Here is a 26,293-nt window from a genome sequence, read left to right as displayed (position 1 = left end):
CTGTTCAGATCACAGCCCAGCCCAGCCCAACTTCTCCCCTGGCTTAATGCCCTCCTTCCCTCCCTGGCCTTCCCCACGTGTGAATCCCAAGGAACGCCCATGTGCTACTCACTGTCTAGGAGTTGGCTTCCCAGGAGTTACCCTGACACAACAGCTCAAGATTTCATGAAGGACACAGATCTGTGATCTGGTGACGGCCACGTGGCCCCTGGTGTGGAGGTGTGTGGTCCAAAGAACGGGGTGCGGGCGGAACATCCTCGGGCATGGAAGGGTCACTCAGGGGTCACGCTGACTTGAAACTTCAGGGACGTTTAAGGATGTAGGAGTCTCCCAGATGGCCTTGTGTGAAGAGGCAACGTCACAGAGACGGTGCAAAGGGAGGTGAGACTGGGAATGGCTCGGCGCGAGGGGGAGTGGGGAGACCAGGCTGGACACGTGGAGCCCTGCGTGCCGTGCTCAGGGGTTGGGATTCCACTCTGTAGCCAGGGGAGACCACGGGAGCATCTGTCACATTGGAGGAACGTGAGTGTATTTTTATATAAGAAAGGCCATTATCGTGAGCGCAGAGCATGAACGGGGGGCGGGGGGGGGATGAGGTGTCCGCTGGCAGCTGGGCATCCCAGATCTCCCCCTCTGCCGATTTGGAGATAAAAACGGGATCCCATCTCCTTTGAAGAGAGATTTCTCTCTTCCTCAATGCCCACACCCCTGGGTGTGTGTCACAGGGCTCTGCACGGTGTCCGCGGACTCTCGTGCTGGCCTGTGAAGCTATCGATTATAGGGGTGTGCATTGGTCAGGTGCCACTGGTCCCAGGGTGTGCTGTATTTGGGGCTGCCTCTGCTCTCTGGACTGTATCATACCTTGGCTTCCTTTCATCACAATGAGAACGAGATTGCAGAAACTGGTTAAGGGGTTTGGAATGCCCTTGATGCTCTGTCAAGGGCAACACTCAGGTAGTTTCTGGCTCGCTCTGCTTCTCCGGCGGCCTCCAGGCGGGGACCCACAGTTATCTGAGCAGCACTGTACCCCGGGGTCGGGGGGCGGACGGAGATGCAGGAAGCGTGCACAGAGGGTTTTCTCGCAGGCTGTGGGCAGACAGAAGCCCAGCCACCTGCCAGCAATAGCAAATAGGAGTTTTCCCATCTCTGTGTTGTTGTCAGGCCTTTCTGCCCCCCCCCCCCACTACTTTTCTCAGGGCAGAAATTGTCCATCCCTGAGAAGTCCAGTTCCGGGTTTCTTTCTCTCTAATCTGTGCTTATCAGAAAGAACACACGGGGCTTCCCTGCAAAGGGACAGTCATCAGGAGATAAGCTGGTGTTGTGGGGCCTGCCTTCCAGGAACATGCTTGGCTTTTGGGTGCACCTTGCTTAAGAACACTGGTCAGCTCTGATTTGTTCCTGGAGGAAGGAGAAAGGATGACAGAAGTCTGTGGGCCTCTGTTCATTTTGGGGGTTTTCCAAGTAGCGCGGTTATTTATTCAGTCTTCACATTTTACTGAGGCCCTACTATATGCCAGTGTATGTTTGCTAGGGTTGCCATAAGAGCCTGCCATGGACTGGGTGGTTCGTCTCACGGCTCTGCAGGCTGAAGTCTGAGATCAAGGCATTGGCCGGGCTGGTTCCTCGGAGGGCCTCTCTCCGTGGCGTGTGGATGGCCACTTCACCCTCACATGAACACGTGTCTTCATGTCTCGTGTGCACGTCTGTCTCTGTGTCCACATTCCGCCCTTTGTAAGGACGCCAGTCAGGCCGCCCTACTGATTTCATTGCAGGTTGATTAGTTCTGTAGGGTAGTGCGATCATATCGCAAGGTACTGGGCTCAGGCCTCCTGTTCAACCCATGACAGCTGGTCAAGGGTGTTGTCCTTCTGCCTTTCACCCTGTGCGCGTGTGGGTCTGTATTTGTGACCGTGCCTCTCTCCACGTGATTTGTGACAGGTGGGGCCATGTTTAAAGCTGTTTCTCAGGAAGAGTTATTTGGGACTGGGTCTGTAGGAACCAGCCCGGGCGCCCGTGGAGAGCCCCGAGCCACGCACAGGATTAAATCAACCGTGTTCTTGGCTTTCTCCTCCAGACTCCCCGCCACAGCCCTGGGACTCTAGGGACCCCCTGCATCATCAGAGAAGCTCCCGGTGTCTGAGTTTCTGACCAGACCGTGGACCTACTTGCCCAGCTCTCAAACAAGACAACTTGGCAGCACCCTTGTAGGACATATGCTTCTGGAGTTTGCTGTTGGAGTCTCTGAAGAGATGCTGAGAACTAAGTTACCAGGGCAGAGCTTCTCATCGGGCTGTAGTTTCCGTCTCTGACCGCGAAGTACGTTGAAACAAAATGAAAGATAATCCTGTGCCTGGCGAAGCCACCTGGTGTAGGCGCTGTTTCACTGGGCAGCGTCTCATAAGGTGGCTTCAGAGACTGCCCTAAGGCCACTGCGCGGTGTCTTCTCCATGGCCCCCTCTCCTGCGTTCGTTACTTTATGTCCCCGAAAATGGCCAAGAGGCTCTGTGACTCTCGGTCATTGTGTTCAGATGTCTGTTGATGAGGGATAGAGAGAAGGACAGATGTGATTGGGGAAGCAGAAGCGGTGGGGGTGCAGGGGACCTGCAGGTGGGTGGGCATGGGGGATGGAGAAGGCGTGAGCAGCTCCTGGTGGTGGGGGGCAGGGGTCTGTCCTAGACAACTGAGTGAGGCTCTCAGGTGCAGCAGGTAGGTGCCGGCTGGTGGGGGTGGGGGTGGGGGTGGGGTGTAGGGGAGAGCAGGTGTAGGATGGTGGAGGGGTGGGTGTGGAGGGGAGAGCAGGTGCAGGCTGGCGGAGGGGTGGGGTGGAGGGGAGAGCAGGTGCAGGCTAGGAGAACAGGTGCTCAGAGGAGGTCAGGGCAAAGCCCAGGTGTGCTCCTGCAGAATGGCTGCTGGGGGGAGCCCTGGGAGAGCCATGCCCACCCTCCTGGGTGGTGAAGTGGGCCTTGGAGAATCTGGGCCGGCTGGTCAAGGGGATGGAAAGACAGTTGAGGGGCTTGTGGTGGTGTGGTAAGGAAGGGTAAGGGTTTCCTGAGCCCCTGGACCAGTGCTGGGTGGCCGGGCGCTGCCCGTCCTGCCCTCAGCTCGGGGTTGGCTGTGGGGCACCCCAGTGTGTCTCCCATGTGGTGCGGGCCTTCCTTCAGGTGCACTGTGTTCTAAGAGATTGTGGCCAAGTAAGGCGTGGACCTCCGTTCTGATAATATAGCTCATGAATACCCTCACTTTGGGGGAACAATCACACCCCAAAAAGTGAGTTTCTGGCCCATTATGAATGATATAAAAATGTGCCGAGGAGCCACTTAGCAGCTCTGACTTTCCCGCGTCAGGCCCCACACTGGCTCACCCCCACCCCCGGGCTGCCCGACCTCTGTTCCCTTCCTCTCCACTGCTCCTACCTGTCACCTGGTCACCTCAGGACGTCGGGAGGTGGGTATTTAGCCGTGTGACGGACCGCGAGCAGCACTGACTTAGGAGGTTGGTGTTATGACAAACAGGGCAGGTGACCTTTGTAAGTGAGCTGCCTGTGAGTTTGCCTTGATTACTCTTTATTTCAGTTGTTGTGTGCTACACCAGCCAACACAGGGCTGTTCTGCTCCCGTGTTGCTATGGCCTGTCGCTGTAACGAGACATCTGAGGTCGCTGAGACCTCTGGCTGGTCCTGTCCTGCAGGCTGGCGGTGGGACTGAGACACATATCTAGTCAGTTCCTACTTCACATGACAAATTTGTTCCTGGAAACCCACATGTTACAACAGATGTTCCTGTGAACAGTCAGGGCAGGTGAGGCAGTCATTGATGTATCCCTCTGTATCTTTTTATCACTAGTGTATTTTCTTTTTTTTATAAGTTTTTGTTTTAATTCCAGCATAGTTAACATACGATATCATATTAGGTCAGGTGTACCATCTAGTGATTGAGCACTTCTGTACACCACCTGGTGCTCCTCACAACAGGTACACTCCTTCAGCCCCATCACCTGGCTCACCCATCCCCCCACCTCCCCTCTGTGAAGAGTCTGTTTCTTGGTTTATTTCTCTCTCTTTTTTTCCTTCGTTCATTTGTTTTGTTTCTTAAATTCCACATAGGGGCAAAATCCTATGGTATTTGTTTTTCTCTGACTGACTTATTTTGTTGGCATAATACTCTCTAGCTCCATTCACATCACTGAAAATGGCAAGATTTCGTTCTTTTTTATGGCTGAATAATATTCCGTTTTTTGTATACACCACATCTTCTTTATCCATTCATCAATGGATGGACACTTGGGCAGTCTCCATAGTTTAGCTGTTGTAGATAAAGCTGCAGTAAACACGGGGGTGCATGTATCCCTTTGAATTAGTGTTCTTGTATTCTTGGGGTAAATACCCAGTAGTGCTATTGCTGGACTGTAGGGTAGTTCTATTTTTTAATTTTTTGAGGAAACCCCATTCTGTTTTCCATAGTGGCTGCACCAGTTTGCATTCCCACCAGCAGGACATAAGGCTTCCCTTTTCTCCACATCCTTACCAACACCTGCCGTTTCTTGTGTTGTTGATTTTAGCCATTCTCACAGGTGTGAGGTGACAGCTCATTGTGGTTTTGATTTGCATTTGCCTGATGATGAGTGATGCTGAGCATCTATTCGTGAGTCTTTGGGCCATCTGGATGTCTTCTTTGGAGAAATGGCTGTTCATATCTTCTGCCCATCTTTCAATTGGATCATTTTATTTTTGGGTGTTGAGTTATTTAAGTTCTTTATATATTTTGGATACTAACCCCTTATCAAATACATCATTTGCAAATATCTTCTTCCATTCTGTAGTTTGTCTTTTACTTTTGTTGATTATTTCCTTTGCTGTGCAGAAGCTTATTTTGATGTAGTCCCACTGGTTTATTTTCACTTTTGTTCCCCTTGCCTCAGGAGACAGATCTAGAAAAATGTTGCTACAGTCGATGTCAGAGAAATTACTGCCTGTGCTCTCTTCTAGGATTTTTTTTTATGGTTTCAGGTCTCACATTTAAGTCTTTAACACATTTTGAATTTATTTTTGTGTGTGGTAAAAGAAAATGGTCCTCCATATAGTATTTTTAACAATTATATATAATTATAACATGCTAAGTGACTGAAAATATAATCCATAGTGTAGGGGCTAAGAGTTCAAATTCCGGAACAGGACTGGGATCTGATTCTAGCTCTTTTCTTACTAGTCAAGAGATCTTTGGCAAGTTACTTCACCCCCTCTATACCTCTCTTCCTTCACCTGTCAAATCAGGTAATAATAGTATCCACTTCATAATGTTGTTTGAGAATTAAGTGAGTTTACATGTCCAGCAGTGCCTGGCTCATTGTAAATGCTCAATGACTTTCAGTTTAAGATGTTCCCTATGAACTGAAAGGCATAAAGAAATACACGTGCAGCTGCCTTTAGATTTATAGGTCTGTCAGCTTTGCCAGAAAGATGTGGATGATCCTGGTGGTGAAGATGGGGTGGTGACTGGTGGGGGGTGGGGGACAAAAGCCCAGAGGAAGGAAGGAGGAAAAGGAGAGAAGGGCCACTGTGACACGAACACATCACGATGACGTCTTTGAGACAATGGTGTTGGAGAAGGAGGAGGTGCTGTGCCTTCTTGAAGCTTAAACATGCCCACAGAGCAAAGATGAGAGCAAGTCTTCCTCTGCTGAGACTCCCTTGCCCTCTTGGGGTTTGCAAAGCCTGCCCAATTTCCCCTGCTCACAGCTCTTGATAATGTCAAATTTAATGGCAAAGAGGAAACCCTATGTAGTTTCTTGGCACTAGAGTTGTTTCTTCTTCTTCTTCCTCTTCTTCTTCCTTCTTCTTCAGATTTATTTATTTATTTGAGAGAGAGAGTGAGCTAGAGTGCAAGAGCGGGGAGAGGGGCAAAGGGAAAGGGAGAGAATCTCAAACAGACTCCCCGCTGAGCGCAGAGCCTGCCATGGGGCTCAATCCCATAACCTTGAGATCATGACTTGAGCTGAAACCAAGAGCCACACACTCGACTAAGCGAGCCCCCCAGGTACCCTGGCACTAGTGCTTCTTGAAGAAGATTTTCAGACTTCCTGTCAGGCAAGCAGCATGATTGGAGAGAAGTGAGCTCCCGGGTGCAGCACAGACAATTCCAACAGAGCCTGGACACAAAGAGAAGAGGAGGGACTCGACAGGTGTGCTAGGCATGTGGGGAGGGGGCTCACTACAGCCAAAGCATTTCACCACTATCCCATGGGCCAGCACACACTCATGGAATTCAGAGAATTCCAGAACTGAAAGGAAAACCACCTAAGGAGCTGGGGACTGATGTCAGCATTGGATCAAGACATTTTCCTGGGTGCCTTTGCAAGGTGCATGCTGTCAAGAACGAGATTGTCCATTCCTTTCTGAAATGAACGCTCAAACTTTCATTTTTTTTATAGTAGGTTCCACACCCAGTGTGGAGTCCAGCTCGGGTCTTCATGACCCTGAGATCATGACCCAAGCTGAGATTAAGAGTTGGACGCTCAACTGACTGAGCTACCCAGGTGCCCCCTCAAACTTCCATTTTGACTTTAGTTAGATTTGGTTGGCAAGAAGAAAGATCTAGATCTGTAACCTGAGATATTTTGTAAGCTAGCAAGAGAATTTATTCAGCTTATATAGAGGCGGTTTTACTCGTAAGAGTTCAGGTCAAAGTTACTGGGTTAATTACAACAAGTTGGTAAGTGAATTCAATTATCTACAGCAAACATTGTTCATAACTTTAAGAGAATAAGCATGGCTTTCTGTAACAAATATATTCTAACATCCAACTTCCTATAGCAGACATTTAAGGGAATCTGGAGTTAATCTAGATTCAAGGTTACAGGTAGGCAACGAGGACAAGTTCTCTGAAGACGGAGCTGTGTGTGGTAGAGTATGCCTGCAGCGGTAGTGACCAGACACATGGAATGTTCCATTTGACCTTAAAGGAGACTTTGTTCCCTTGGGGGGCACATGTTGTGGCGACTTGAATGAGCTGTTGTCAACGTTTTCCTCAGTGGTTTTCCCTAGCAGGTGAATGAGTAAACAAGGAGCCAACGAAACTCAAATTAAGCCGAAGAAAGAGGACAATAAAGATAAGAACAGAAATCAATGAACTGGACGGCAGATAAACAACAGAAAAAAATCAGTGACACCAAAAAGTTGGTTCTTGGAGAAGATCCACCAACCTGATAAATCTCCAGCAAGACTGGGTGGGAGCTGAGGCCCCGAGTTACCAATGTCAGGAGGAAGTCAGAAATAGCCAACAGGTTCAGCACACATTAAAGGGAAAAGAGAATATTATGAATAATTTATACCAAAATATTCTACAACTCAGATAAAACGAGCAAATCCCTTGAAAGACAACCGGTCAAACCCATGGAGGGAGGAGCAGATATGCTTAGTGTTCCTACATCTATGAAAAAAAAATGAATTTATAATGAAAAACCTTCTCACAAAGAAAGCTATGGCTTTACAAGTGAATTCTACCAAAATTTAAGGAAGACATAATATCAGTTCTACGAAAACTTCCGGAAAACTAAAGAGGAGAGAATATTTTCCAATTCGTTCTCTAAGGCCAGCACATTGATACCTACACCAGAAAAAAGATAATACGAGAAAACAAAACCACAGATCAATATCCACCATGAACTTAGATGCACATATTCTTAACAAAATGTTAGCAACTTAAATCTAAAAATATATAAATATAGGGGGGCCTGTGTGGCTCAGTAGTACTTGATCTCAGGGTCATGAGTTTAGGCCCTGAGTTGGGCTCCATGCTGGGCATGAAGCCTACTTAAAAGAATACATACAAATTGGGGCAGCTAGGTGGCTCGGTTGGATTCTGCTCAGGTCATGATGTCATGAGTTGTGGGATTGAGCCCTATGTCGGGCTCTGCACTCAGCAGGAAGTCTGCTTGAAGATTCTCTCCCTCTGCCCCTCCCTCCTCTCTCGCTCTTTCTTTCAAATAAATAAATCTTTTTAAAAATATGCACATATATATGTATATAATGCATATATATAATATATATGTGTATACATGTATATGTGTGTGTATGTGTGTGTGTGTATATATATATATATGTATATATACATATGTATATATGTGCAGACTCCGTCCTATTTATTCAGTGTTCAACCAGTGCTTGGTTGGTATAGATTTGTGGGTCCCTTGTGATTATTCCCCATGCTCTCAGCAAGGACCCACAGCCCTGAGCTTGGAACCCCTGTCACAGATCCCTGGAAATCAGGGCCATCAGTTACCACTGCCTTGAAAATCACTTGTGACTTAAGTCACAGACCCCAACCTGGATGGTTAACAGAATAACCTGAACCTTCAGAAATGCTGATTCCTAGGTTCCACCCAAGACTTGCTGAGTTTCACCCCCAGTGCCTCTGATGATCCATCCGTGTTTGAGATCAACGATTTCAGTAACTGAGAGCCCCTACAGGGACTGGGGAGTTTGATTCATAGAAGTCTGGCTCTTCAAAATAAAGGTCAGCAATGGGAGTGAACAATTCCCTTTTGGTAAATGCAACGTAGCTTATCTGCCGTCAGGGCTCACGGTACTTCTGTGTTTCCTCCCTTCCTGGACACATGGAAGAGGTTTATCGGCCCCATGGCGGTGACCGACTCACGCCATTGGTCTGGGAGCAGAAGGGGCATGTGTCACTTGGGGGAGCAGGTAAAGCCTCCGTGTAGTTCTCCACATTCTCTCCCCGCTCTGCGGCGACCCTGATGTCACGCTCTGGGGGCCACGCTGGGTGTGAGTGAGGCATCCGTTGGGGACAGCTGTTCGCACAGACTCCAGATCCGCGGTGGAATCTGAGTGAGCGCAAAGTCAACCTCATGGAGATAGTTTGAAACTGATTGTAATTCCAGAAAAATCTAGCTCATCTGATTTACCATGGTTGAGATATTTCTCAGCTATTATAGATCATGATTCTACAGCTACATAGCATCCTGGGAAAATGCTCAGGAAGGGGAATCGGGGTGCGTAAACCTGCCTTACCCACCAGGACTTTGCTTGACCTTGACCTAAATCCTACCCCCAGGAGAGTATTCATAGCATTCTTTGGAGACCAGGAAGTGGGGTTGCTGGAGAACTTCCCGGAGGGAGCCTCTGATGCTCTGTGTTCTGGACACCTTGAAGGGAGCGTGGAGATGGCCACCCCGCCCCCTTCAGGGAGGGGGCCTGCTGCTCCCGATGCTGGGAGGCTGGCCAGGACTGGCCCTGGTTGCAGAGTTGCCCCAGCTGCACGGGCTCACCCTGGCTTCCGGGGAGCTGGCCGGTGAGCAGGGAGCGGCGCGTGCGGGAGGTCCGGCGCTCTGAGCTCTCAAGGGCTTCTGGAGGGGTTGGGATGAAAGACTTCCCGACGAAGAGAAGCCACTCAGGAATGAAAACGTCAAAGCCATTTGACACAAAGGCCTTGGAAACTGCTGAGATGGCATTCGGGTAGGGTTTCTTCCCGCGGCGATCACTCACATCGGGCTTGGGCTGTATATTCTCCCGGCCGCGCTGCCCCTGACAAGATGAAGTGCGTTCCTGACACACAGAATTTTCCAATAAAGATTTCATTGTCTCGTTCCCCCGTGAGAAGTGATAAGTGAACTTGATATCTCTCTGTTCAGCCTTCATCAATAAAAAATTTTTCTGGTTGGGTTATTCCTGTTGATTCTTAATGAAGTGGCGTTTTATGAGGTGCCATTCAGTTCTAAACTTCAGAAAGAGTCAGGGATATATGGCCTGGCAGAGTGGATGCATTAAACATTGAAATGTGTATTAATGGCTGTGTGCATACATGACATGGCGAAATAAATACACAGTTATCGGGGATTTAATACACCTCATCCAGAAAAGGATACATCACGCATTAAAACATAATTACTGGCTGGAAATGGAAGTAGATCACCTGCTAAACCAGATTCATCAAGCTGACTCCCATAGATCACCCACCGAACCGGACACACTACCCATTGAGCCTGACATATGGCCACCTCGCCCAGACGCGCAGCAGCTGATTTAGACCCAAGCACTAATGCACTAAATCGGTGACCACCCCTTGACTGAAATATATTGTCACTTAGTGAGAAATATCTTTCTGACGGAGGACATTGACTGAAAATTACATTCACTGTACGGTCTGGTAAACTCAGCTGGGGCTGCCCAGATCAGGCCGTAGCTGTGTGTGGGCCTGGCTCGCTGGGGCCCGGGGCGGGGGGAGGCTGTTCATGCTGGGGGAGGGGGCAGCTCCCCGTCTGTGAGTCAGTCGGTGATGGAGGCCAGCACAAGCTGAGAAGCCCTTCCTGCACAGGGGTCTCTGGGGACGATGGAGGAGGCGGGAGGGGGGCCTCCCCTGCTGGCTGCAGAGCATGGGGGCAGGAGGCTGGCTGCCGTGGGGGAGCAAGTCTGACTGTATTTTCTGTATAAATTCGGCTTATGTTACCCCTTCCTTTAATCTCCAAACACCATTTTGTGTGTGGGGGGAGTGGAAAACCCTTTCTAGGGGCTTTCTTAGAGATTCTCTTTAAAGATCTTACTTCTCCCAGACCACTTCGCGTTCACCTTCAGTGAGTTTAACTCCCAGAGGGATGTGTGTGTGTGCTTCTGTGCATGAGTTTGTGTGTGTGTAAGAGTTGATGTATGTGAGTGTGCATGTGTGTAAGAGTTGGTGTGTGAGTGTGCATGTATGTGAGTGTGCATATGTGTGTGTGCATGTGTGAGAGTGTGCATGTGTGAGAGTGTGCATGTGTGTCAGTGTGCGTGTGTGCGAGCGTGCATGTGTGTGTGAGTGTGCATGTGTATGTGCATGTGTGTGTGCATGTGTGAGAGCATGCATGTGTGCGAGTGTGTGTGCATGTGTGTGTGTGTACACCGGGTGTGTCTGTTCCAGGCTGGAGGTCTGTGCACACTGCTGAACCTGGCCAGGCGCTGAGGATGGCGGAGGCGAGGGGTGGAGGGAGCTGTAGAGAGCAGTCCGCCTGGCTTCTTTGTGTTTCGGGTGCAGACACTGTTCTGAAAAGGGCAGTGACATGGCGTCGGTCCCATGCATTTCTGGAGGGCCGGGCTCTCCTGATTCTCAGGCCACTGGAGGGGCCCCGCGTCCCAGGGTATCAGCTGACCTGTAGGTACACGCAGTGTGGCTTCTCAGCAGCAGCAGGTGACCAAATGTGACGTGGAGCACGATTCCTGCGCTGTGTGACGAGTATCGCCAGTTTTCTAAGAAACCACTCAGCTGTCACGTTCGCGTCCCCACCAGCAAAGAACCACCGTTCCTGTTGCTCTGTCCTGGTCAGTGTGTGGTGGGATCTTATCATTGCGAAGGGCAGTGTTTTAGAAATCTAGAGGAAGCTCTCTTCCTGATCCTTCCCCCCTTTCCTTGCACCTGTCCCACCTCCTAGCCCAGGTTCCTTCGGTAGAGGCGGAGCATGGGCGCCATGGTGACTCCGCGCCCGACTGTCATCGTGAGAAGTGCCCCGTGCGCCAGGCAGCTGCTCCCCGCCCGATCCTCCACCCATGCCATCACTTTGGGGCTGTGGAACCAAAAGGTGCTCTGTTCACTCAATTCACAAAATGTGTAATTGACTAATAACCTTGGAATTCTCTCTCTGTTTCCATTCTGGAAACACCACTCTCTCATTTGTTCAGTCTGTATTTCACTGCTAGAGACCCAAATTGATTTTAAACCAGAATTCCTGGATCTCTTAGTCTGTTTCCTCACCTGCACAAAGGACCTATTGGACTCTGAGGGTGAATTCCTAAAGTCTGACCAAAATGATTAAAAGTGAGAAAAAACCTAAGTACGGCAGAGTCTTGGCGGGTGTAGGGGTGATGGGTGTCTGCACGAGGCAGGCTGGTGCTGCCTTCTGCTGTCCTGGAGCTTTTTGATTTCTTCCTGTGTATCTCCTTTGAAGCTAGGGGATCTCTGAAAGCTCCCTGTGACTTATTCTCAAGCCCACGGGGGCTCCCCTGGCAGCAGCCTGAGGAGGCCCAGGTTGGAAGAGGGGCCAGAGCTGGTGCATCGTCACACGTGCTGCTGGTGCATTGGGGTCTTACAAGGGCCCCTTCGGTAGTTCAGTGCTCACAAAGGGTATGAGGGGACGTCATGAAGGGGATGGGGCAGTCCCAGCCCACCTGCAACATGCAGGAAGGAGGGTCAGGCGCAGGAGGCTTGTTAAGAATTCACCCTCCTGGGTCCCATCGCTAGAGGCTCTGATTGGGCAGGCCTGGGATGGGGCCCAGCACTCTGTGTTTTTAATAAGCACTTGCTATGTACTGAATTGTGTTCTTCCCAAATTCATATGTTGAAGCCCCTAAGCCCCCATGGCGTGACTGTTTGGAGATAGGGCATTTACAGAAGCAATTAGGATAAATGAGGGGAAACAGGTGGGGCCCTGACTTGATAGGATTAGTGGCCATTCCCCCCATGAGGACACAGCGAGGGGGTGCCTGGCTGTAAATCAGGAGGACAGCTCTCCCCAGAAACCAAATCGGCCAGCACCTTGATCTTGGACTTCCAGCCTCCAGAACTGTGGGAAAGCCAATTTCTGACTTTTTTTTTTAACGGGCATGAATTCATTTATTTTTCTTGTATATAACTAAGTGGCTGCCACAGCTGGAGCCTGGGTCCTCCACACCAAGACTCAGGTGTGGGTCTTTATAAGTTGTCAATGAACCGATAGGGAGACTTGGTGAACACGGTCTCTTTCCAGAGATATCTCAGGGGGTGAGACAGCTGTGGGCTTTGGGAATGGCATCAGAGTAGCCTTGGTGAAGTCGCCCAGGGGACAGTACAGTCCCTGACCAAGGGGCAGCAGTGGTCAGACTGGCCGTCCTCAGTAGGCTCTCGGGCGCAGGGGCTGACCCGGTGCCAGGGCCTCGGGGGGCAGGGATGAGATGCTCTGGCACAGAGCCGCAGTGGCCTGTCACCTTGCTCCGGACAGCGTGGGGCTTGTCAGTCTTGTTTCCCCAGTGGCCTTGCCGCACAGGATGTTGGAAAGTGTGGCCAGGATCATGGTCCCACTGATGGCAGTGGCCACCTCCTTGGAGCACTGACCACCCAGACCAACGTGTCCATTGTCGTCTCCAATGACAACAAATGCCTCGAACCTGGTCCGCCGATCAGCACGGGTGTGTTTTGCACCAGGATAGTCTTCAAAACCTCATCCTGGAGGGATGCCCCTGGGAACGAATCAGTGATCTCAGATTCCCTGATGGGCAGGGAGAAGAGGGAGATCTTCTCCAGGGACTTGAGCTTCATGTCCTTGACCAGGCGGCCCAGCTTGGTGACGGGGATCCCCTCCTTGTCCTCAGCCTTGCCTCCGTGAGCTCTGTGGCCTTGCCCATGACCACGACCACACCCACGGCCACGGCCATGACCCTGGGTGCCGTGTCCAAAGCCTCCCATTCCAGGGCCCCCGGCCCTTTGGGCCCTCCCATAGCACCAGTGTCATTGGCCATTTGCCGTTTTCTCGGAGAAGCAGCCAGTTTCTGATGTTTAAGCCACCTTGTTCGTGTTTTCATTTATGGCAGCCAGAATACAGAGCAGACGAATACCACACTACAAGTGATTCTGAGGCACGATCCTTTCAGAGACGGGAAACAAAGACGGCACAGCTGGGTATGTTGTCGGAATCAATATTCGAACCTGGGTCTGTTGGCTTCCATAGCCCCTGAGTCATTGGCCCTTGCTGACCCAGCACCAGATTTGCCTTTAGAACTAGAGGTCAGAGGAAGTAGGGGACGTGCCTTGGGCCCCCAGGAGCAGAGGGCCGTGTGGGTGCTCGGGGCGTGCTCTGCTCTGCCCACGCCAACCTCACGCTCTTCTTCACGGTGGTCTCGTGTGGTCGGTCCTGCTACCCCTGTTTAACAGATAAGCACATTGAGGGGCAGAGAAGGGAAAGTCACCAGCTAGGGAACAGCAGAGTCAGGATGACTTGGACCCAAGACAGTCTTACTCTAGTCATCAGGTTAGGAGGCTCCGTGGGGGCTCTTCCCCCGTGATGTCGCGGTAGGAGCCTGGGGCACGTGTGGGCACACGGCCGCGTGTCTTTTCTGAAACTCAGAGAGACTCATCTGGACGTGACATCCCTGAACTTCCCAATCCCTTTCGTGTGTCTCCCTCCTCATTTCCTTCTGGCTTCGGAGAACAGAGAGCAGCGTCTTCCAGGGCCTTGGGCTTGGTCATATTTTACCAAGGCTGCTCCCTGGATCTTCCTCCACGCTTGTTACATTGTTCTTTTACCTTAAGATGGAGAGCCCATTCCGGGAAGGTACATATATTTTTTTCCAATTGATTTCTTGTCAAGACTAACAAGATCAATCAAATCATATGGCCAATAAAACTGATTTAGCACTCATAAAGCCCCATGACATCTCCTATGTGCTGAGAATGAATGACGTGGAGGCAAAGCTGCTCTGCGCCCATTCCTTCCTGGTCACAGGACGATATACGCTCAGCTTCCGGGGCTCCCTTCCCACCCAGCCGACAGGTGCCAGGGAGGGCCCAGGGCAGGGAGCACCTTACGACGCTGGTAGGATGCAAAGCTACCAAGAGGACCAGGAGAGATTTTATCCATGAACTAGCAGGAAGACGGTGCCATTAGGGAATATCTGAAATGTTCAGGAAAAAACATAATTGGGAAAACCCATCCTTTCCATTTTGACCTTGTATTGGGATGTTCTGTTGCTTACTCCCTCCCACGGTCTCATAAAGAGCTGTGCTTGCAGAGCTGTGATTGACCATGTGAACTCATCCTCCTTGGCCATGGCTGCTTGGCCAAGGCTGGGCACTGGGTCTGGGAGAGGTCCAAAGAATCCTCCCTTTGGAATCTGAAAGTGGGCCCTTAGAGACCGAATGGAGGATAGGGGGATAGAGAAGAAGCCATCAGTTGTAGGGTAGCTCGTCCTATCACTGGTGAGGCATGAGGCCGAAAGTTCACGGAATCCTTTTCTTGGGGTCTCTGGAGGTGACCCTGGCCCTATTTAGCTTCTCTTGGGATTCCTGAAACCTAGTACTCCATCATAAACCCCCTTTCCTGGAGGTAGCTGTGTGGATTTGTATTTCAGACCACCAAATATATCCTGACTGAAACATATCTTGGGGGAATAATCTGCCCTACCTCATACAGATCCTAGAACTGAGAAGTTTTATGTACAGCAACCTTCAGAGACCACACACTTCTGGGAGTGCTGATTTGTAGCCTGTAGGAGTGTTTCCTGTGGGTTGCGCTAACATTTTTTAAAGAATATTTATATATATATTTATTATAATTTTTTTTATTATATTATGTTAGTCACCATACAGTACATCCCTGGTTTCTGGTGTAAAGTTCGATGATTCATTAGTTGCGTATAACACCCAGTGCACCATGCAATATGTGCCCTCCTTACTACCCATCACCAGTCTATCCCATTCCCCCCGCCCCCGAAGCCCTCAGTTTGTTTCTCTTAGTCCATAGAGTGATGCTTGTGTAGGCTCTCCTGTTTACCCCAATCCCCACCATTCCTTTTTGTCTTACACTTTTGCCTTCTTCACACAGTGTCACTCCTGTCCAGCCCCTGAGGACATTCAGCTGTGACTCCTAACTGAGCCCAACCCTTGAAATTTTCAAAGACGTAAAGTGACTTTCCTGAAGCCACACAGTTAGGCATTACCATGCCTGGGACCAGGATCTAGTTTTTCTGACTTCTAAGGAAAGTGGAAATGGAATGGTAGCTGTGATGTTTAATCCCCACCCCCCGACTTTATGAAGACGTCATTGACATACAACATTGTGCAAGTTTAAGGGGTACAATGTGATGGTTTGATACACGTATATACTGTGAAATGACTGTCACAGTAGGGTTAATTAGAACGTTGTGATGGGGGCGCCTGGGTGGCACAGCGGTTAAAGCGTCTGCCTTCGGCTCAGGGCGTGATTCTGGCGTTCTGGGATCGAGCCCCACATCAGGCTCCTCCGCTATGAGCCTGCTTCTTCCTCTCCCACTCCCCCTGCTTGTGTTCCCTCTCTCCCTGGCTGTCTCTATCTCTGTCGAATAAATAAATAAAATCTTTAAAAAAAAAAAAAAAAAAGAACGTTGTGATGGTTGATTTTATGTGTCAACCTGACTTGATCAAAGGGTGTCCTGATAGCTGGTAACGTGTACTTTCTGGGTGTGTCTGGGAGGGCGTTTCCAGAAGAGATTGGCATTGGGTTCAGTAGGCTGAGTTAAGAGATCCGCCCTCACTGCTGTGTGATCCACTGAGGGCCCAAATGGGGCAAAATGGCGAAGGAAGAACAAAGTCTTTCTCTGTTCTTGAGCTGGGATAGCCATCTTCTCCTGCCCTCGGACATGGGCACTCCTAGATGGTGGGTCTTCAGCAGCTTCCCTGACTGCGTGAGCCAATGTCCGAAATATATCTCCCCTCCTCTCTCTCTCTCTCCCCCTGTCTCTGTCTCCGTCTCTCTCCTATTGGTTCTGTTTTTCTGGAGAAGCCTGACTACTCGCTAGCCCCGTGAAAGAATCAAGTAGGTGTTTCTGAGCCCCTCATACGTGCCCTGGTGTTTACCATCGGGTGATTTGGGAGCAGGTGGTTTTTCTCTTATGGTGTCCTTGGCCCCGCGCTTCTTAGACAGCAGCTGAATAAAAGGGCAGTGCTATCTGGAGAACCTCGTAAGGCAGAGAGCTGTCTTTTCCCCCCTCCTCAAGTAGCTGGCTCATAAATTACCCTAGGGAACCCCATGTGGACCTCCATGTTTCATGGTGGTTTTCTGGCATCTGAGATGTTTTCTCAATGCAGTGTTAGCGATTCTGGTTTCAGTGCTTTGGGACCCACGGGGAGACTTGTTTCTGACACAGACTGAGATGGAGGGCAGCTAAAGGTTTACCAGAGGGTCTTTTATGCACTGAGGCTTCAGGGGAACAGAGCTCCTGCTGGCATCCCTGGGTGGGTACCTGCCTTTCACCAGTGGCCTTGGGTCAGAGCCTACGTTCACAGACGTTGACAACTGGGTCCACAAAGCACCCTGGAAGCACACCCAGCACCTGGCTCTGCCAGCGGTAGCCAGCAGGGATTTCACCCTCTGGGTCTCAGCTCCCTGATCTGTGAGGAGACTGGCCTCCTGTGCCCGTGGGCTGCGCCTCCCTGTCAACGTCACCACGTGTGTGCCCAGCTTCTGTTGACTCTTCACCTGTTCCCAGGAGTGGGCATTCTGGGGGTAGCAAATCGCGTCCTCCTGTCGTCTGGCCGTCTGCCCTCCATCAATGGCTGGGGACTCCTAGTGGGAGCCACATGAGTCAGCGATCAGTCCTAGCAGCTCGTCCCTGGAATGCCAGGCCCAGATAATGTGTGCGTCCCTTTCTCAGGAAGCACGTGGTATCACCAGGAGCTAGTGTTTGGTTAAGCCCGAGTGTGTGTATTTTCACTCCCCTTTGCCCAAGGATCAGCCAAAGATTCGGAGGTGGTCGGGAGGGAAAGCATTCCACACCCAGGACCAGAGTTACAGGATCATAAATGTGTGTAAGTGGGAGAAATCTCAGAAACTCAAAAGCTGTCCACACTGTGACTAATGAAAGCAATACTCACAGGCAAATGATCTGGATTGATAAATTGCCTCTATGAGTTTCTAAGGACCAACAGCAGCAAATTATATATTGCAGCAATTCCCAAGCAACCCCTGTAACAAACAGCTATTTTTCTGTGGCATCAACAAAGTAGTGACTGTGTGATCTCCCTCCGAGGTTCAGGGATGTGTCCTCAGCTATCCCCCTGCAGGCAGCACCTGCTTCCCATGGAGCATCTTCAGGTGCCAGCACCCCTGGGGGTCTCCAGCCTGGGCTGGGTAAGCCCCTTCCCCATACGGGGGCTCTCCCTCAGCTCCACGACTATCTATGGGAAAGTGCCAGGACCTTTGCACCCTCATCCAACCCTCGGCAGGGCACGTAGAACTTGGGAGATGGTGGTACCCATCTGGGCACACGTGGTGTTACCAGACCTCCCAAATGCAAGTAAAACCCAGAGGAAGGAGGACGACAGAGCAGAGTGAGGGGCTCATGCACACACACACACACACACACACACACACACACACACACTCTGTATGTGACTCAAATGCTGGGGCCATACCGATATGCCACACATGAGGGCCTGTCAAACACTCGAGTTTACTTTCCAAGTTGGCCAGAGCGAGAGTAAATTCCAGGTGAGCGTTTTCCGGAGCAAGAGGCTGGGATCCGCCCTGAGATGAGGGCAGCTCAGAGCATGAGTGAGGCAGAAGAGCTGCCCCTGGGCTTGGTGTGCTGGCAGGACATGAACCTGGGGGACTGGGGGGTGCTCTCCTCTGCATGAGGGCTCAAGGTCGCAGGGATGCACTTGGTGTGGCTGGGGCCAGTCGTCTTACCTGCCACTGCCTCTTGTGATGGGCGGCCCCCAGCCAGTGAGTGTCCAGAGCCTGCAGAACCATCTGGTACTTGGCTGAGAGCAGCCGTCCATGCACAGGTTCTCATGGAGACGTGTGTGTCCTGGTCCAGCGGAGGACGGGCTGTGTTGCATTCTGTGCTGGATGATATATTGATTTTTTTAGAAAAAGATTTTTTTTTAATAATCACATTTTTAAACATTTCTTTTTTTTTACATTTTTTTTGCCCATTTTATAATTTTTATTTTGTTATATTAGTCACCAAACAGTACATCCCCAGTTTTTGATGCAATGTTCCATGATTCATTATTTGTGTATAACACCCAGTGCACCATGCCATACGTGCCCTCCTTAATACCCATCACCAGCCTATCCCAGTCCCCCACCCCCCTCCCCTCTGAAGCCCTCAGTTTGTTTCCCAGAGTCCACAGTCTGTCATGGTTCATTCCCCCTTCTGTTTACCCCCCCTTTCATTCTTCCCTTCCTTCTCCTACTGATCTTCCTATTTCTTATGTTCCATAAATGAGTGAAACCATATGATAATTGTCTTTCTCTGCTTGACTTATTTCACTTAGCATAATCTCCTCCAGTCCCGTCCATGTTGTAGCAAATGTTGAGAACTCGTTCTTTCTGATAGCTGAGTAATATTCCATTGTATATATGGACCACATCTTCTTAATCCACTCATCTGTTGAAGGGCATCTCGGTTCCTTCCACGATTTAGCTATTGTGGATAATGCTGCTATGAACATTGGGGTGCATGTGGCCCCTCTCTTCACTACATCTGTATCTTTGGGGTAAATACCCAGTAGTGCAATGGCTGGGTCATAGGGTAGCTCAATTTTTAACTTTTTAAGAGACCTCCACACTGTTTTCCAGAGTGGCTGTACCAACTTGCATTCCCACCAACAATGTAGGAGGGATCCCCTTTCTCCACATCCTCTCCAACATTTGTTGTTTCCTGCCTTGTCCATTTTTGCCATTCTAACTGGCGTAAGGTGGTATCTTAGTGTGGTTTTGATTTGAATTTCCCTGATGGCTAATGATTTTGAACATTTTTTCATGTGTCTGTGAGCCAACAAATGCTCCACATCTTTATCAACACTTAGTATTATCAACCTTTTTGATTATAGCCATTCTAGTGTGTATGTACTGGTTTTAATTTTGATCGCTCTAATACACTAATAATGTTGAACAATTTACGATGAGCTAACTAGCCATTCACATATTTTCTCTGATGATACATCTATTCAAATATTCAAATCTTTCATCATTTTTTAACGAGGTCATTTATCTCTTCAAAGAGTTGAAGGAGTTCTTTATGATTCTGGATACAAATCTATTATCAGACATGACTCGCAAATATTTCTTCTTCATTTGTGACTTGTGTTTTTGTGCCTAGGTGGTTCATTCCGTTACACCTCTGCCTTTGGCTCAGGTCATGAACCCAAAGTCCTGAGATCGTGCTCTGCTTTGGGCCCCCTGCTCAGTGGGGAGCCTGTTTCTCCTTCTCCCTCTGTCTCTCCCCCTGCTTGTGCTTTCTCACTGCTCTCTGTCAAATAAATAAATAAAATCTTTAGGAGAAAAAAGACACTATTAGAAAAAGATTTTATTTTATTTGATGGAGAGAGAACGAGTGAGCACAAACAGGGGGGAGGGACAGAGGGAGAAGGAGGCTCCTGCTGAGCAAGGAGCCCGATGCAGGAATTGCTCCCAGGACCCTGGCATCATGCCTGAGCCCAAGGCAGACACATCACCGACTGAGCCACCCAGGTGTCCCCATACATTGATGCTGAATACACTGCGTCTCTAAGCAGTTTTGGAGGCCATTTGGCAGTTGGTGATTTTCGTATACTGTGCTTGCTGTAGAAACGCACCCTGGTAAACTGCTTCTGCCACACGAGACCCAGTCCCCTGCCTCTCTGGCTGGTATGCAGACACTTGTGGCTAAAGACGTCCACTGCCCTGCTTTCCACTTGTCTTGTCCTGAGTGCAGGGTGTGGGTAGGAGGTCGGGGTGGGGAGGGCATGTGGGGGAAGCTGGGCCAGCTCTCCCTCTCTGGGCTGGATGCCTGGATCCTCTCCCTGCAGTAAGAGCTGAGCCACTGTGTGTCCCCAGGGGAGAGGGGACGGGTGGCTTCAGTTCTGAGAAGGATGGAATCGGGTGTTTTCCTGCGAGCAGGTTCTGCTGGAGGAGGGTAGGGAGGGGGGCCCCAGGAGGGCACTGAACACCTTACAGAGGAGAAACATGGGGGCTCTAGACAACGTTTGTTGTCTAATTTGTATATGGAAACCTCATCCCCAAGGTGATGGTGTGGAGGTGGGGCTTTGGGGGTGATTCGGTCGTGGGAGTGGAGACCCCCCCAAATGGGATCAGCATCCTTGTAAGAGAGACCCCAGAGCCCTCTCTGTGTCTTCTGCCAGCGAGGAGACGGGGAGAAGGCGCCAACCATCTCGGTGGGGCCTCGACCTTGGACTTCCAGCCTCCAGAGGGGAGACATAGATATCTGTGGATTATAAACCACCCAGACTGTGGTGTCTCGTTACAGCGGCCCGAACAGACTAAGCCGGGTGTGGAGTGGGCGGGGGTGGGGTGGGGGGCAGGGCCTGCTGGGGAAGACACAGAAGAGCCAGGGCCGGACAAGCAGGCAGGCGTCTCTGGAACCTGGGGGGCCCCTCGCAGCTCTGCACACACACAGGGGAAGGTCCTAAATACCTCCTGTTTGTCGAAATGATTTCACCGCTCTCTGGCCCCCTCGGAGAAAGCCCCGTGACGTGTTAGGGTGATGCAGAGAGGTTGGAGCTGGTGGTAGTGAAAAGCACTGGGGAGATGAACCGGGAAGGCCGGGGAGGTTCGCAATGCAAAGCTGCAGGCAGAGCAGGTAAGAGAGCATGGACAGAGGATGAGTAGAAGTCAAATAGAGCAATGGATGCAATGCCAGTGGGACAGGAGGTGTTAGGAGACTCAGAGGCGGGCGGGAAGGCCCCCAGCATCAGAGCTGCAGTTTCTGACTGGGGGAGGGTAGAGCAGAAGAGACAGCTCCCAAGTCAGAGGGCCAGCCTGGTCCCTCCTGAACTGGGTGGTCTCAAGATCTCAGCCAGATCGGAAGCAGTTCCAGGCCGATCCCATCTCTGTCTTGCTTCTCGCCCCAACACCCTTCTCCCCAGCAGCCCCCCGTAAGTGGTGGTTTTCATGTAATCATCACAGATCCAAAAATTCTGAGAAATACTGAGGGCCAGCTGACGGGGGTCGCTTCTGTCGAAGACCAGCCTCCCGCCTCCTTCGCAGCAGCTGCATCTGGCCAGAAGTGTGTGAGTGACCCCCGAGCTGTGCGGCCAGAACAGGGAAGGGCCAGCGGGACCCCAAGCAGCACTGAGACCAGGTCACACCCAGGCCCCTGGCCTGGACAACTCAGGGGAAGGAAGGACGAGCCAGCGATGCTGTCTGCATGGGGACAGTCAGTGCTGACCCAGGGCCAGCCGGTCTGATGACGATAGTCACTGGGAGGAGGGGAGAGGTCGGAGCATCTCAGCATGGCTTCGGGCCACCCTGCCCTCCTTATTTCTTTATATTTATAGTACTTTTACTGTGTCAGGAGACTCAGAGCTAAGGTTTGCGTTTCTCTTTAATAGAGTTCCTAGGCTGTAAAATTATTTTACTCTTCCCTTTTCATTGAGTCGATTTTGTCATTCTACCTGGTTTTAAGGATTTTCATTGTGTTCATGTCTTTTGTTAAAAAGCACTGCAAACATTGTTTGGGGTGAAGGTACTGTTGCACGAACACTCTGATCCAGCTGATTTCTTCCTTCCGTCATCGCCCCAGGGAGGCCCTATGGCTTTGCCCTGTTGGTGCAACCCCCTGCCCCCTCACATCAGAGCCCTCCCATTCTTCTCAAACTCTTCACTGTGCAAAGGTTTCTCCCTGTACGTAGGGCCCAAGTGACTGATCCTGTCTCTAGAAACTGAGGCACTTACCCTCTGACCTGTCATTTGCTGCACAGATCCACACAGTTCTGTGGTAGCTTTGCGTCCCTGGACGAGTAACAGGCTTGCTCCTGTTCTCAACCTTTCCTAAGTGCATGCACGTCCGAGCTAAGTTCTAAGTTCCCGCAGGAACATCATCTTTTAGATAGATGCATATGTAAATATGTGAGGCTCATTATTCCGACTAATTGGGGTAAGGCCAGAAGGCGTCTTACAGTCTGAGTTACAGCATTCGTTTCAACAGCTGTGTTGTACCACCTTCAAGTTCATACAAAACACTAGTGAGATGCGCAAAAGATCGTTTGTTCATCACGCAAACTCCAAAGCTCTGTTCTAACAAATGAATGATTAATGATGATTTGATTTTGGCCTGTTGTATATTAACTGGCCCTTCTCTGTATTAAAAAATAATTCGTTCTGTTAAATTAGGTTAAATATGCATGCTGCAATCTTGTTCATGCTATTTCTTAGCAAATATTTCTTTTACATTTATTAATATGATCCTTAAAACTTCTGGAAAACTCAAAACTTAAGATAGATATATATATCTATCTTAAGTTTTGAGTTTATATATATATGTGTGTGTATATATATATATATATTAATTTATTTATTTGTAAGTGGGCTCCATACCCATCATGGAGCCCAGCTCAGGGCTTGAACTCACAACCCTGAGATCAAGACCTGAGCTGAGATCAAAAGTCCGATGCTTAACCAGCTAAGCCACCCGGGTGCCCCATAAGTTTTATATTTAATTTAAAAATTAATGCTAGTATTTTAGCAGCCCAGACCGAGGTCAATGGACACAAATTCTGAGTAAGTAGGGTCTGAGAAATGAGAGCTTGACTCTCTAGCTTGGGCTCGAGGGAAAGGGGCCCATTTGGTTCCTGTTCGTGCCCTGACATCCCTGAGCTGGGCGGACTCTTCCTTCCTATGCTGAGCAGGTCTCACGATCATGAAGCCGCCTTCGGGGCTGGAGGAGTTTAAGTGGCACTGGGTCAAAGGGACCTTCCAGGAAGCAGGCGCCCAAACCAAATGGTGCCTCGGGATCGCACGGATGTGAGACTGGTCTCGGGACTTGTTCCGCCCGTGTGGATACCCTCATTTTGAGTGTTCTAACTGTGGCCCACGGGGGAAAAACATTAGCGGTCTTAATGGAATACCTTTATCTTGTTCTCCCTGGTCAATTCCAGTGTGCTGGAAGCTAACACCTGCTGCTAGCACGTGGGGGCACAGGGTCCTAGTGACTCCCACAGAAGGGGCGGTGGGTGGGGGGGCACTGCTGGTGGCGTGGGGGGGGGCATCATCTGACAAAGCGACACACTGGCCACGTCATTTCCCAGCTGCTTTCTGAAGATCAGAAGCTGTGGTTGCCCTCCCCTCCTCCTGAAGACCATTCTGGGGTTGAAATGGAACAGAAGCAATTAAACAATATATGCGAATTACTGGCTCTTCGGGAGATGCTGGGGTATTGATTCGAATCCCGCAAGAATGAATTGTCATCCTCTTTGACGTATCGGGGGTCATATTTCACCACTGATTAAAGTAAAGTTCTCCCTTGAACATAAAGTGCTCCTGGGCTCAGGCAGACTCCAGAAACAGTCCCTTTGCTGGAAGGGAGCGGAGACCTCTGGCAGCTGAGGCCCTCTGCGCACTGCGTGTGTGAGCAGAGCTGTAGGAATGGCTGCTTTATTTAGAATCCCCCCTCCTCTCGCCCCCAAATACGTAACCTAACAAAATGGACTGGGTGTCCTTAAAGCAAAGGGGAATTTCTTGGCCCACTATTGCCTGAGGCTGACTTCACTGTTGACAGAAAGCCATACTGCGGGGCATTTTTTTTGTTAATGGTGTTGCAATCATATCTAAATGGCAAATACAATAAAGTCAGCTATAATTTGTGTCGGCCACAGAGTGTCTCGTTGTTTGGAGGATAGATTGCTTCAGAAACCTGGGCTGAGACAGAGTTGCCCTCGGTTTTTGTATGATCAGGGATGGAGCCTTGATGAATTTTAATACCATTTGGCTTAAATGCAGATGTTAAAATAAATAATTGCTCTGCTGCCGGCTGTGAATATCTTACCAAGAAGCACATGCGTAAGATGAATGTTTTCAAGGGAGGGCTTGACATGTTATCAATTATTTCATGTGGAAGAACTAACAGAAAAATGCTTGTTGTAGCGATTTCCTCTTCTCCGATCACACATCGAGACGCCGTTGTTCGTCTGACTTGCAAAGCATTGTGACCTCTCATAGGGATGGTGTTAATAGTGTTCTCATATTGAGTACAGTGTCCTCGGCAAAGTATTAGTCCTCGGCTCAGGATGTGTTAGCTGACAAGCCAAGACCTTCCCTTATGTGGGGGGTGTGTGTGTGTGTTTGTGTGCGTGTGTGTGTTTGTGTGCGTGTGTGTGTGTGTGTGTGTTTGTGTGCGTGTGTGTTCCTTCTCTCTCCCCCACACTATGCCACCTTCTAGGCAAATCTAATTTTTATTTTCCCAACAAGTCTTTGATCTACAGGCACCCTATGCACACAGACGAGAGAGTGAGGGCCCCTGGCCTGTCCCGCGGGGGTCCTCCCTCTGCATGGTGGGGATAGGACAGGCTCTGGTGGGCAGTGGCAGACAGTCTCGTACCGGCAGGACTCAGGGAGAAGATTCAGCACCTCTCCCCCCTGCACCGCCCACGATCCCTGGCGCTCCCCGCGTCTCTCCAGCCTATTTGCTCTGCTACATTCAGCTTCAGCACCCTGTTTCCTGTGTCCCTGCAGTGTGAACAGTTGCAGAGTTTATCAATCCCGGCTGAGTCACACACCCTCTGTGGGTGACCTCTCTTCCCCCCAGGCCAGGCCTCGGGGTCCAGCCACGGCCAGGGCCAATGGCTGAGGTCACAGGTTTCTGGGCTCCCCCGAAGTGTCAGCTGCTCCCTGGCTTTCTGCACCAGGGATGCTCTCACATTCTGGAGCAGGAAGCACTCATTTCTTCACAAATGGGAGAGGGGAGCAATGCCCCATGGCCCCCGTAGCTCATGGGGAGTGGGAGCCTCAGGATGAATGCTTCCCTCTCACCTCTCAGCTGGAGAACTCTGGGGTGCCTGAGAAATGCTCATGGGAAGTGATGAGAAGATGGGAGGCCCTGGGGAGAAAGCACTGGCTCCCAGACCCTCTCTCATTAGACCGGCTGGGCTGGCGGGTACAAGATCGGCAGAGAGAGTACAAGTCTGTGCTGATGTGCGCGAGATGGTACAGCTTGGGATATGGTGCAGTCACCAGCCCCCCCACCCCTACCCCAAGACCCGTCCTCCGGGTGCGGTGTGGCCCATACATTCTCTGGTCCCGTTGGGAAAGCGTGGGAGACAGTGCGTCTCAGATAGCTTTCTCCCTGGCCACTGGCCCTGCCTTCCTTTTCATAGACCGTTTACTGAGACACTTGTGAACTATTTCTCCGCCTACTTGGGATGTCAATCCTTTCAAAGCCTTTTGCTAGTTTGACAGCCCAGGCCTGTCTTTCTCAGGGACCTGGAGCCACTTCTTTGAAGTGTAACCATCTGGGGGGATGACGCCCCATCTTTGGTTTCCACTGGAGCGCTGAGCCTGACTTCAGCAGGTGCTCTGCTCCACCTTGGAGAACTGCCTCCTGTCCCGAAGATGAAAAGTTGGCTTTCCTTTTGGGTCAAGGCAGTTGGGGATCGGACAGACGAGACCTCCCCTGCTCCAGCTCCTAAAACTCCTCCTGCCCTTTGTTCCAGCCAAGTGGAGCTCAGACCAAGTTCGGGCTTCTCTCCCCTGTTGCAATAGTCCTGAATGAAACCTTTTTTTTTTTTTAATGATTTTTTATTATATTATGTTAGTCACCATACAGTACATCCCCGGTTTCCGATGTAAGGCTCGATGATTCATT

General features: G+C 50.3%; 1 long non-coding RNA gene and 1 pseudogene across 3 annotated transcripts in view; one reads left to right on the top strand and one right to left on the bottom strand.

The window, feature by feature from the left end:
* LOC121105775 overlaps window positions 1-26,293 on the top strand; it is a 366,257-nt gene that overhangs the window by 19,680 nt on the left and 320,284 nt on the right. The gene's annotated exons all lie outside the window — the stretch shown is intronic.
* LOC103660983 lies at window positions 12,613-13,585 on the bottom strand (annotated as a pseudogene).

The sequence above is a fragment of the Ursus maritimus genome, unplaced genomic scaffold, assembly GCF_017311325.1.
Source record: "Ursus maritimus isolate PB19 unplaced genomic scaffold, ASM1731132v1 scaffold_3, whole genome shotgun sequence".
In the NCBI taxonomy this organism is placed as follows: Eukaryota; Metazoa; Chordata; class Mammalia; order Carnivora; family Ursidae; genus Ursus; species Ursus maritimus.
The sequence above is the reverse complement of the archived record's forward strand: the minus strand, read 5'-3'. Positions and strand labels throughout refer to the sequence as shown.